This window comes from Eurosta solidaginis, chromosome 2 (assembly GCF_040869045.1).
Source record: "Eurosta solidaginis isolate ZX-2024a chromosome 2, ASM4086904v1, whole genome shotgun sequence".
Lineage (NCBI taxonomy): Eukaryota > Metazoa > Arthropoda > Insecta > Diptera > Tephritidae > Eurosta > Eurosta solidaginis.
This window is the reverse complement of record NC_090320.1, coordinates 223,493,290-223,506,326: the sequence shown is the minus strand read 5'-3', so window position 1 is coordinate 223,506,326 and position 13,037 is coordinate 223,493,290. Positions and strand designations below refer to the sequence as shown.

Below are 13,037 nucleotides of genomic sequence, written 5' to 3'. Positions count from 1 at the left end.
CTACTCCTCTCCTAGGACATCGCAATGTTAATTGGAGCACATTTTTTGTATGAATACAGAGTAGATTTGGAGCAGTCCTATACTCCCAAAGGAGTATTCCTTACATTACTTATAGAGTAATCGCGTTTTTTGAAGGGTAGACTTTACCGAAATGTGTTTACCGAATGCGTTTTTTTGTAAAGAAAGCAACCTTGGGAACATTAACAAATACACTTTATTCTTTAATACTTATTATTAGAATATGTATATTATTGTATTGTATTGATCTATGTTCAGCATCATATAAATAGGAAGTATTTAATACAAACGTTTGGTAACATGTTCTCAGTATACGTTTTGCAGCTTTTTAATCAATGTGATATACGGAACTTTCAATTGACAATATACGGCGATTTGTGACATGGTTTTCGTAGTTTCAGGCATTGTTCGATTATATGGTTGGCTCACCTCATCAGCTGATTTTATTTATTTCATTGCATGGTCGATGGGATTGTCAAAAGGAGATGGCAAACTCAAAATCATGGTTCAACTATATACAGGTTGGCTCATCTGTAAAGCAACAAAATATGTCTGTTCAAATTGTCAAAATCTTGGTGCGAATGGTATGGAATGGAAACATAAAACTTAGCAGTTTTTGTATGTGTAAGTAAAATGTTGCCAATGTGTTGGTTTCATTTTGAGTTTGCCATCTCCTTTTGACAATCCCTTCGACCATGCAATGACATAAATAAAATCAGCTGATGAGATGAGCCAACCTGTACATAATTGAACCATGCTCAAAATGAAACCAACACATTGGCAACATTTTCTTACACATACAAAAACTGCTAAATTTCCCTGCAAAAACGCTCCACGTCATTTGGCTAGTCATTTTACGGTCATTGTGACTTTCTGCAGCGGTTATATTCATAGTCACGTTTGCATGGGCGTGATGAACTTTTGTGAACAAATTTTCCGTTTCGTTCCTATTAATGTGATCGTGCATTCCGCTCCCACTTATAGGATGTGAGCATAGCACTGTTCTGCTCACACACGGCACAATGCTCGTCAAATGGCGGTAATTTCTTCAGTCATTTCACTCTACATTTTCGAGTGTTTTGACAATAAAGTTTACTGCGGTTTTCCATTTATATAACCGCCATATAACTTGAATTTTACCTGCCGATTTACTTTACCTGGAGCAGCCACATGAATAAAATATGAACCAAAAAAATTGAATTTTCAATATTTATTATTTTCAATATTATTATATATGTACATGAAATTGGAACTTATATTAATACAGTTCATATAAAAAAGAAGTAAGTACTTTAATAATAAATAAACTCGCTTAATTGGTTTTTGTTTTCCAATTGAAATCTTTTCTAAGCGAGCAGAAAATAATTTTAAGCTTTAGAAAAAACTCCAATTATTTGAATAATCTACAACTTAAAGCTTAGTAGAAATCCAGATTAGGTTTACTTTTTTTTCAGATCAAAAATATTCAAAGGTTTCGTGGAATCCGATTGCTGTCGTAATTGGCGAACTTAAAAATGTACGACTAGTAATTGAGTCAGACTTATTATTGTTCTAAATCTAATCATTCAAGCAATAATTCTGCAACCCTTAGCAGGAGTATTGATTGGTTTCAAATCTAATTCCAACAGCAATCGTACCACGACTTACCTTATTATATATGTACATGAAATTTTAACTTAAATTAATACAGTTCATATTAAGAAAAGTAACAGAACAATTTTTTTCAGCCAGCCAGTAAAGAAGTGTTTTAGCGCGATATACAGATTTATAAAAAGATAAACGAGAAGTGTGAAATACACTCGACAATTTTCAGCCTGCCTATAAAGGAATGTTTTAGCGCGATATACAGATTTATAAAAAGAAAAACGTGAAGTGTGAAATACGACAGCAATTGCACTAAGCAAACACGTGCACAACGTGTGAAAATTTACTTCGTGACTTTATACAAATTAGCGAGGAAAAAATTTCAAGCAAATACTAATCAACAAGCACAAAATTGTTAACCACTACGAAGCAGCAACGCAGAAGAGCTGAAGAGCCTGACCAGTGTGACAAACCGAGGGTGGAGGTTGCTCCTAAAATCTAAAGCAAAATAAATACAATTATTTCATTGTGTATAACAAATTTAAAAATACCATATAAAGATAAGTGTATGTAAAAAGAAAACTTTTATGTGAGGTACGCAGTCCAGCGCGAAGGGCAAAATTACTTTTTAACTGGTAAGTTCTCTTTTCATTACATATGTAAATGCAAATTTAACACATTAGACGGTTCACAAACATAATGGCCGACACTACGGCGTCCAAAGGCCCTGGCGAGTCCAACGCTGATGGAAAGCCTGACGCAAATTGATTTGAAGAAGGCCGAAGTCAGAAAAAGTTGGAAAACCAGAGGAAAAGACAACTAAAAACCAAAAGTGAGAGCAATGAAGATTACAGACGCACCAAAGTAGGTACAGGTGACGACCTGAAAAGAACAAAAACGGACGACACTAAGAATATACAAATACCACTACAAGGCATGCTAGTGCCAAAAGGTACCTTTGCCAAATTGGCGGCAGACGCTCAAGTTTTGGCGGCAAATGCAAAGACATTGGAAATGTCAAACACAGACACAAACAAAAAAAGTGCGGAAAATAAAAAAAACATGGAAGTAGAAGCAAACGGTAATGCAATGACTAGCAATACTAAGACGGCTAACAATACAGAAAACGGTAATCCAACTTCCAGTAAAAAAATAGAAGAATATAATGCGAAGTATACAGAACGTCACAGAGGTGACTTCTGTGTCCTAATAGACACATCAAAAAGCTCGCTGTGTAACAATGAACTAATGAAAAATGGCCTATTTTTATGGCACAAAATCCAAAACTTTGAAATAAACGGCATTAAAAAAATAAATGCAATAGGAAGATTCCTTTACAAAATATACTTTCACACCTTTGAACAAGCAAACCAATGTCTAGAAAATTCCAACTTAGACAAAAATAACATGAAAGCCTTTATGCCACGGAACTTAGTGGAAACAATGGGGGTTATTAGACAAGTTCCTCTTGAGTTCTCAGAGGACGAAATTTTAAAGAATATTATATCTAGCATTCCGGTAAAATCAGTGTGTAGACTAATGAGGAGGGACCCCGACGACAGGACAAAGTTTTTACCAACCTTTACTGTGAAACTAGGATTCGAAGGTAGCGATCTACCAGAATCTATTGAGCTGTTTTATGTGAACCTAAAAATAACTCACTTTATACCCAAAGTGCGGCAATGTTTTAACTGTGGAAGACTAGGGCATACTAGGACAGGATGCAAAGGGAAGAACAGATGCATAATGTGCGGGAAGGAGGAAGGTTGCAGCAGCCAATGCAACAAGACAAACAACTGCATTCTATGTGGAGAAGAAGGGCACAGCACTAATTGAACAAAAACAAATGCAACGTATGGCAAAAGGAGGAAAAGATCATCGAAATAATGACAATCAAAAAAATTTCAAAAAAAGAAGCGCATGACATTTACAATCTATCGAACGACAGCAACAACCGTTTTGCGATCTTAGACAATTATGAAGAAAGTTTTCCGCCGATAAGCCTAAAAACAACACCGACAATCAACAATGATAATATCGTCAACAGGAAAATTACTACAATCAAATATGGTCGGGTGGCACAACAACCCACACAAACCACCACAAATGAAAAAAAATAAAAAAAACTCCGCGCGTAAAGCCACAACCGGTCTTCCTCAACCCCAACTGGGACAAGGTCTCAGAAATAGAAAAACTAGTCACGCTACTAGTTAAAAAATTCGAAATAGATACTGATGAACCCCTAGTCAGGCTGATAGGGAACATGTGTAAAAAAATCTAAAGGACAGGATCGATAACAATCTCCACAATAATGATGATGCGAATACTACAATATAATATACAAAGTCTTAAAGCCAACAAATCATATATTGATCAATTTAATAACTTAAATAACATTGATATTGTTTGCTTGCAGGAAATTTTTTCCCACGACGAGCAAACAAATAACCAAAAACTGATTAATTTTAATCTTTTAAAAAAAACCAGAAACGACGGCTACGGAGGAGTAGCCATCGGCTTCAGGAAAGGCATAAAATTTACCAAAATTAAATATACTACAAATCAAGATATCATTATAGCAAAAACCACCAACCTTAGCAACAATACAATAATTTGCAATGCTTATTTCCCACCAAGCATGACCAACAGAACATTTGAAACTGAAATCAATAAAGTTTTGAATTTTCTAAGCAATCACAACAAAGTAATCCTATTAGGCGACTTCAATGCACGCAACTGCAATTGGGGCGACAGTATCAACACACCCAAAGGAAATACACTGGAGAAGGAACTCGAACACACAAACTTAAAATGCCTAAACGACGGGACAAAAACGCACAGTATCGGAAGCAGCAATGGTTCAGTACTGGATCTAACGTTTACTAGTCTACCACAGAACAACATTAAATGGGAATGCATTCAAGTAGGCATAGGAGGCAGCAAACACTATCCTATCAAAATCAGCATAAGCAATATCCAGAAAAATCCAAATATCTTCATACCAAACAGCACGTTATTAAATAAAATAAACTCAATTACTTTCAGTGACTTAAACAACCTACAAAAATACATACAAACAATCAAAAATACAATCAGCATTGATCTCAACAAAACAAAACGAGAACCTAAAGCATGGTGGAATGAATCACTCAACAAACTATATAGGCTACATATGGCCAAAAGGAAAAAAGCAAATAAGACAAACTTAATTGTTGATATGAACCAAGCTATAGAAGCCAAAAAAGAATGGGGCAAGGCTGTGAAAGAGGCGAAAAAGGAAAGCTACACCAACAAAATAGAGGAAGTAAACAAATGTTCTAACACCAGAGGAGCCTGGAACTTCATTAACAATGTAAAAGGCAACCAAAAAAGCACAAATGACTGGGCAGAAGAAGACAATCAAACATATTTAGAAACACTCAAAAATCAAATAAGCCCAACAAATGCTCCCACAAGGGTGAATTACACCTACAATAACAACGACAACTGCGACTTTCGATTAGACCAATTCATCAAAATTCTGAACAATAAGAAATCTACAGCCGGTGGATGTGACAAAATAACCTTCAACATGATCAAACACTTGTCTCCCGAATCAAAAGAGGCCCTTTTGAAAGCCCTCAGTACACAGTTCAACAACAACGAAGTTCCTGACTCGTGGAGGAACATACAAATAGTGCCCATACCGAAGGCAAACAAGGATCTCAACGATTTTAAAAACTTTCGCCCAATCTCCCTAATTTCAGTTCTCGCCAAAAGTTTAAATATGATAGTTAAAGAAGTGTTAAATAAAGTCACTGAAGAAACCAACATAATCCCTCCAAAAAGTTTTGCATATAGGAAACACAGATCGGCCACAATGTACTTGAATGAAATGCTACATCTAATAGCCACTAAAAAGAAAAACAAATACAAAGTCTTTCTCTGCGCACTCGACATGACTGATGCGTACAATTGCGTAAATATCGACATCCTACACAACATACTAATCGAGTTTAACATCAATACAAAAATAGCAAATTGGATACACAATTTTTTCTCCAAACGAAGACTAACCCTGGGTAAACAGGTCGTCGAAGTAAATAACGGACTCCCTCAAGGAAGCTGCTTATCGCCCACACTCTTTAACATATATACGTCCAAGCTACACAGCATTAATGACCGAAGCACACAAGTTTTCCAATTCGCAGACGACATTGCCATAGTGGTTTACGACAACAACATTAACACGGCGAAACTTAAGCTTGAAACAAAAGTCAACGAAATTCAAGCAATTTGCAACTCACTCAACCTAAAATTTAACGTCAGCAAAACGCAAGTCATGTACATGACCACAGGGAACAACAGAAATCACAACGTCCAAATCAACGGAGAAAACATTCAACAGACGCAAAAAATTAAATGGCTCGGACGAACTATTAATGCAAGCTCATCAATCAAAGATCACGTTAAAAACATAAAAAACAACACCAAATCCGCAAAGAATGTACTCAACAGACTCACAACAATAAAAGCCGGTCTAGCACCTGCGGTTGGACTAAATATCTACAAAACCATTATCAGACCCAAAATGGAATATGCCAGTACCAGCTATGCGAATGCACCAAAAAGCTTCGACAAACAACTGCAAACAATTGCAAATGAATCCCTAAGACGATGTCTAGGGGTCCCCCCCAACACACCCACACTAGCTAGATATGCCTTAGCATGCGAATTACCCCCCATCTACAGAGCCACTTGGCTAACTTCCAAAGAATTAATTAAACAATGGTTCATCAACTCGGAACTCAGAAATGATCTGGAAAACGGAACGCCCATCAACTCCAGTTACAGTCATACATACAACCAATTTAAACACATAATCAACAGAATCAACACCAATGTGTCATTTACCATACACAATAAATTAACGCTTACGGAATCGGAACTGGGAGGCTCCAAAAACAACATAACAAATGAACAACTCAAAGGTATATACTATGAAAAATTAACAAGACTACACAGCGAGGATTACATAACTATTGCAACGGACGCATCAGTCAGTGATACCAATACAGGCTGCGCCGTATATGATATAGCCAGAAATGTCTCCTTTCTATTCAACATCAACGACAAACTTTCATCAACTACAGGCGAACTAATAGCAATACTACAAGCAGTCGAATTAGCTCACAAGAACAACTGGACAAAAACAGCGATCTTCACGGACAGCCTCGCCGCCATCAAATTACTTAAAACAGCCACAACACAAAATTACATTATCGCCAATATTCACAATTTGGCAGCAAACTCTAACATTCAAAAGCTTACAATTACCTGGGTTCCAAGTCATGTTGGAATCAAATTTAATGAAAAAGCAGATATAGCAGCAAAAACTGCAACAACTATAGGCAAAAATTTAGCAATTGCACCTGTAGGGTTCTTATTATTTTTATTTTACTTTGTATTTTAGTTACTTTGAACTTTTTAATTTTTAAATGTATTATCAATATTTTAAGTTTCAATATTGATTTTCAATTTTCAAAAATTTTCATGATGGTGAAAAATAAAAAAATAAAATAGACGCATACTTTTAGGCGTGTTTAAAAAAATATAATTTAAATTTTTATTATAAAATAAAAACGTAGTTTCAATTACTACATTGGGCAGTTAAATTTTTGCATTTTAACAAATCACAATAAGATACAAAAAAATACGTGAAAAGAACGAACAATACCAATACCAGTGCGATATTTGTAAAAATTTTTTAAAACAAAGTCGGTTTTAAATAGACATAAACTATATAATAGCGGAGAAAAGGCCAATAAATGTGATCTTTGTAATAAGCGATTTATATATGTTGCGTACTTAAACCAGCATATGCGTACTCATACCGGTGAAAAACAATATAAATGCAAATATTACAAAAAAGTGCACTGAATCCGCATTTACGTCTACATCTGGGTGATAATATACACAGATGTAAGTTTTGTCCCTTAGCCTTTCGTTTGGCTTCGTAGCTACGGTTACACTCAACTACACATAAAGATGAAGATCCAGAGACGCGTGAACAAAATATGGCAGCTTTAAGGGAAGAAGAGGTTAAATTGAAAGTATATAAAACAAAAATATGATTTATATATCTTGAATACTATATGAAGTAAATAATGAGATTGTTTAGCTGAAGTGATAAGATATTGAGGAATTAAAGCCAGAAGATAAGGAGTTGGAAGATTTATTTGACAGTTACTTTGATCCAATAAGCTAAATGTAAAATCAACAAATTCCACTGTGAAATTATCAACAGTCAACACAATTTAAAAGTACTCAAGTGGCGTCAAAACATTATCATCAAACCAATTTCAAACAATTGCTACCGTACATCATCATCATTCATAGGCAAAACCTTCAAACGTTTAAAAAACAACCAAAGGAATTATTATCCTCGAATAACTTAAAGGAGAAGCAGTAGCAACGGGAACAACTGCAAACACAACACCATCAAAAGCCATTGCATAAGTATCAGTTATGGCAACAAACTAAATATTCGCAAGTATTTGAATAAAAATATCATCTTTTATGTATGTATACTAAAATATAGATATATTATTATTATTATTATTGTAAACTCTCTTTTCATAGAATTACTAGTTAATTTTACTGTTTTGCTAGTGAACTCTCTTCATTTAATTCAATAATGTTTCGTTCACCACAACATAATACACAAATATCTACACTTTCTAATAAACTAAATGATTCATTTATAAATACACCAAATGACACTCCTCAACAACAAATTACAAATCCATATACAAATGTTACTCAAAATGAAATTTTGGCAGTTTCAGTAAAACTACCACAATTTTGGACTAATTGTCCGGAAGCATGGTTTATTCATGCCGAAACACAATTTAGTACTAAAAACATTACACAAGAAAACACTAAATACGAACACATCATTACAGCACTTCCGCAGGAAGTGATAATAACTATTTTGGATTTTATCCAAAATCCCCCCATTAATAACAAATTTACTGAACTTAAAAAAGTGTTGATAGAAAGACACTCACTTAGCGAAAATTCGAAACTTGATAAAATTTTAAACGATTCTGAGATGGGTGATCGTAAGCCATCAGAATTTTATCGTTCATTAATTACATAAATTAGCCGTATCAAATTTTAGTGAAAATATTTTAAAGAAAATTTGGATGCGTAAACTTCCTAAAAATTTGAGTATGATTTTGGCTAGTTCGAGTTCTAATAATATTACCGAATTAACAAAATTAGCAGATAATATTTGGGAAGTGATAAACAAAAATGAAGTATTTTCGGTTAATAATTTTTCGGATACAAAAGCACAAAATTTTGTTGTTGAAAACTTGGTTAAAACCACTTCTTTAATGTGTGAAAATTTTCAGAAACTTTCTCTGGAGTTAGCTGAAATTAAAGCAGAAATGTATCGGAATCAATATAGGTCGCGTTCCAATTCTAGGAACTATTTTAGAAATTATTTTAGGCGTCGTTCTAGCTCGCGTAATAATCCAAATTGGTCGTGTAGATTTCACTACAAATTTGGAAATTATGCTAGAAGTTGTGAACAGCCTTGTTCTTATAACAAAAAACAAAGATTCAGCAAACAAAATTCTTCCGATGTTGCAGCGACGAGCCATGGAAATTTAGAATTTTCGACGCGTCGCTTATTTATTTTTGACAGAGAAAACAAACAAAATTTTTTAATTGATAGTGGAGCAGAAATTTCGGTATTACCCGCGTCTAAATTTCCTCATACGAAACGTTCAGACATAATTCTCACTGCAGCTAATGGATCAACAATTGCCACTTACGGGAAAAGGCTTTTAAACGTAAATTTGGGTTTAAGACGTGAATTTCCCTTTACATTTTTGATTGCGGATATAGCCAAGCCAATAATTGGCGCTGATTTTCTTTGTAAATATGGTCTTCTTATAGACATTAAACATAAACGTTTAGTAGATCCATTAACCAATCTCTCAGTTAATACAGTATCTTACTTTTGTGATATTCCATTACCCAAATTATTTGTGATTGAAAATAAATTTACAAAATTATTAAAAGAGTTTCCGTCACTTAGAACAACATTTAAAAGATTTACGTATCCTTTTTCAACGCCTTACAGAGTACGGTTTAAACATTAAACCAAGTAAATGTACTTTTGGTGTACCTAGTATCGATTTTTTAGGACATAACATTTCTGGAAAAGGTATTCGACCTTCCGATGAAAAGTTATCAGCTGTTCGCAATTTCGAACGTCCAAAATCAGTTAAGCAGGCACAGAAGTTTATTGGTATGGTAAATTATTATCATAGATACATTCCAAAACTAGCAGAATTTACAAACAAAATTTATGATCTAATTAACAAAGTAAATAAGAAACGTGACAAAACTTTGGTATGGGATGAGAATTCGAATGAAGCTTTTGAATGCATTAAAGATAAATTTGCATCTACGATATTGTTAAATCATTTTAACAAAGATGCTAAATTATCTTTAACAGTAGATGCATCTAACACAGCGATTGGGGGCGTTATACAACAAAATTACAATAATAAAATTGAGCCCATTGCATTCTTTTCTAAAAAACTTTCTTCAACTGAAATTAAGTATAGTGCTTTTGATAGGGAATTATTGGCGATTTATTTAAATATAAAACATTTTAGATATCTTTTGGAAGGACGACAATTTACAGTTTATACGGACCATAAACCTTTGACTACTGCTTTAAATTCAAAAACAGAACGAAGTCCTAGACAAACGAGACACTTGGAATTTATAGCACAATTTACTGATGACATACAATACATTAAAGGAGAATCCAATGTTGTAGCAGATACGCTATCTAGAGCTTTTGAGGTTAATGCAATATATAATACAGAACTGAATTTTAAAATTTTACAAACTGAACAACAAAAAGATGATGACTTAAATCAACTTGTATCTGATTCTCAATATCTAAATTTAAAGTTAATTAATATTCCGATTTTAAATTTTAATATTTGGTGTGAAATTTTAGGAAAAACTCCTAGGCCATTTGTACCGAGTAATTTGCGAAAGACAGTATTTGATATTTTACATGGAATAGCACATCCGGGTACAAGAGCTACACGACGGCTCATAGTTAAAAAATATTATTGGCCTAATATGAATAAGGATATTAATATTTGGTCAAAAGAGTGTCTTAATTGTAAAAAGTCTAAAGTTTATCGTCATACAAAATCCCCTGTTGTCAAAATTCAAATTCCCAAGAATAGATTTGAACACATCCATTTAGATATAGTTGAACCATTACCTATTTCAAAAGGACATCGCTATATTTTAACGATTATTGAAAGATTTACCCGTTGGCCCGAGGCATATGCATTAAAAGATATTTCAGCAACTACAATTGCAAATAAGTTTTTTAGAGAATATATTTCTCGGTTTGGAGTTCCGTTAAAGATAACAACTGATCAAGGTAGCCAATTTACATCGAAATTGTTTTCAGAGTTAACTAAATTACTTGGTAGTCACCAAATTACAACATCCGCATATCACCCTCAAGGAAATGGTATGGTTGAAAGGTTTCATAGACAATTAAAGACTACTATAATAGCTAGAGAGGACACAAATAATTGGTATGACGAGTTACCTGTCATATTACTTGGTTTGCGATCTATTTACAAAGAAGATATTTCGGCTACACCAGCGGAAATGGTTTTGGGTCAGAATTTACGTTTGCCAGGGGAACTTGTTGTGCCATCAGCTAAAAATTTCTCATCAACTGAAGTTTTAAGTAATTTACGTGAACATTTTCGAAATGTTAAATCAAATTTAAGTCATCATAAAGATGCTGATACTGGAATTTATGTTCCAAAAGATCTTCAAACTTGTAAATTTGCATTCGTTCGAGTCATTAATAAACATTCATTACAACAACCATATGAAGGACCTTACAAAATTGTGGAAAAAGACCAAAAATGTTTTAAACTTGAAATAGATAATAATATTAAAACTATTCCTATTGATAAATTAAAGCCTGCAATAATTGAGACAACAGACACAAACAACACCAAGAATTTACATAAAAAGAGAGTTACATTCAATTTGTTTAATGATAAATTTTCTTGAAGGGGGAGTAATGTAGGGTTCTTATTATTTTTATTTTACTTTGTATTTTAGTTACTTTGAACTTTTTAATTTTTAAATGTATTATCAATATTTTAAGTTTCAATATTGATTTTCAATTTTCAAAAATTTTCATGATGGTGAAAAATAAAAAAATAAAATAGACGCATACTTTTAGGCGTGTTTAAAAAAATATAATTTAAATTTTTATTATAAAATAAAAACGTAGTTTCAATTACTACAGCACCCACGCCTGATGAAGCGCTTATGAAGATTGAGAAGGAGCTTTGGATGGCAACCAAACAGGAAATAAAAACAAAATGCACTAATTGGGATGACGGTACCATTGACTGCATAGCCTCCAAGATAAAGAAACCATGGTTCAAAAGCAAAAAAATAAACATGGAACCGTACGACATTAAACTACTGAACAGAATCATCATCGGACGCACATACAACAAAACCTACTTTGGACGTTTTCACAATAATGTTACTGATATATGCAATACTTGCAATGTCACAGAAACACCGAAACATCTCATTTTTGATTGCACAAAACATAGATCATTGAGAAACTACTATAGCATTTTTTCCAAATTTAAAGACATTAAAGAACTCATAAACTCAAAAGATATAAAATCCTACAATGAACTAATTCAATTCCTGCACAAAGCTAAACTGGACTGCGCGCTATGAAATTACCAAATTGTCATATACATATATAAGCACATCCAAACAAAAAAAAAAAAAAAAAAACTCCCTAAATACAAAAGGGGTTCGAAAAAAAAAAAAATTTATACAAGTTCCTTATATACTAAAGTACAAATGATGTGATCTAACATATCATTATCTAAAAACAAGACTGATACTACCAGGTAGTAACAATTAAACTAAAAACACTAAAGGTCATATACCTATGTATATATTAAACATTAACAAAAGATTCACACCTTCATTTAAATTTAGATACGTAAGGCACTAGCTATCTAGTCATCACTTAATCTCTCATGACTCATTACATTTAATCAATATCATTGTAAAACAAAAATCCATAAAAATCTCATTCATTGTAATTATCAAGTTGTCAAATACAATATCGTTTTGTAATTATCTGTAAATATATCACTTTTTGCACCTCCACCCTAATATGGCAGAAACATCACAATAAAGCAATCAACATACAACCAAGGAAACACATCACTACCCAAGTACAACCTGGCGCTATAGCGGACACATAAACATCCGTGCCATCATCAATACTCACAAACGAGTATTCAAAGCCCCAAAAAAAAAAAAGAAAAAAGAAAAGTAAGTAT

At 33.4% G+C, this 13,037-nt stretch overlaps 1 protein-coding gene across 2 annotated transcripts in view; it reads left to right on the top strand.

Annotated features, from left to right (window-relative positions):
* Positions 1-1,721: 1,721 nt before the first annotated feature.
* LOC137240625 (mitochondrial inner membrane protease ATP23 homolog) overlaps positions 1,722-13,037 on the top strand; it is a 29,680-nt gene continuing 18,364 nt past the window's right edge. Inside the window, exons 1-2 of one of the 2 annotated variants that reach the window (XM_067767118.1) lie at positions 1,722-2,237; positions 12,876-13,029. The gene's annotated coding sequence lies outside the window, so the exon portion shown is untranslated. The remainder of the gene's footprint in view (positions 2,238-12,875; positions 13,030-13,037) is intronic. The other variant, XM_067767119.1, reaches the window with a different exon arrangement.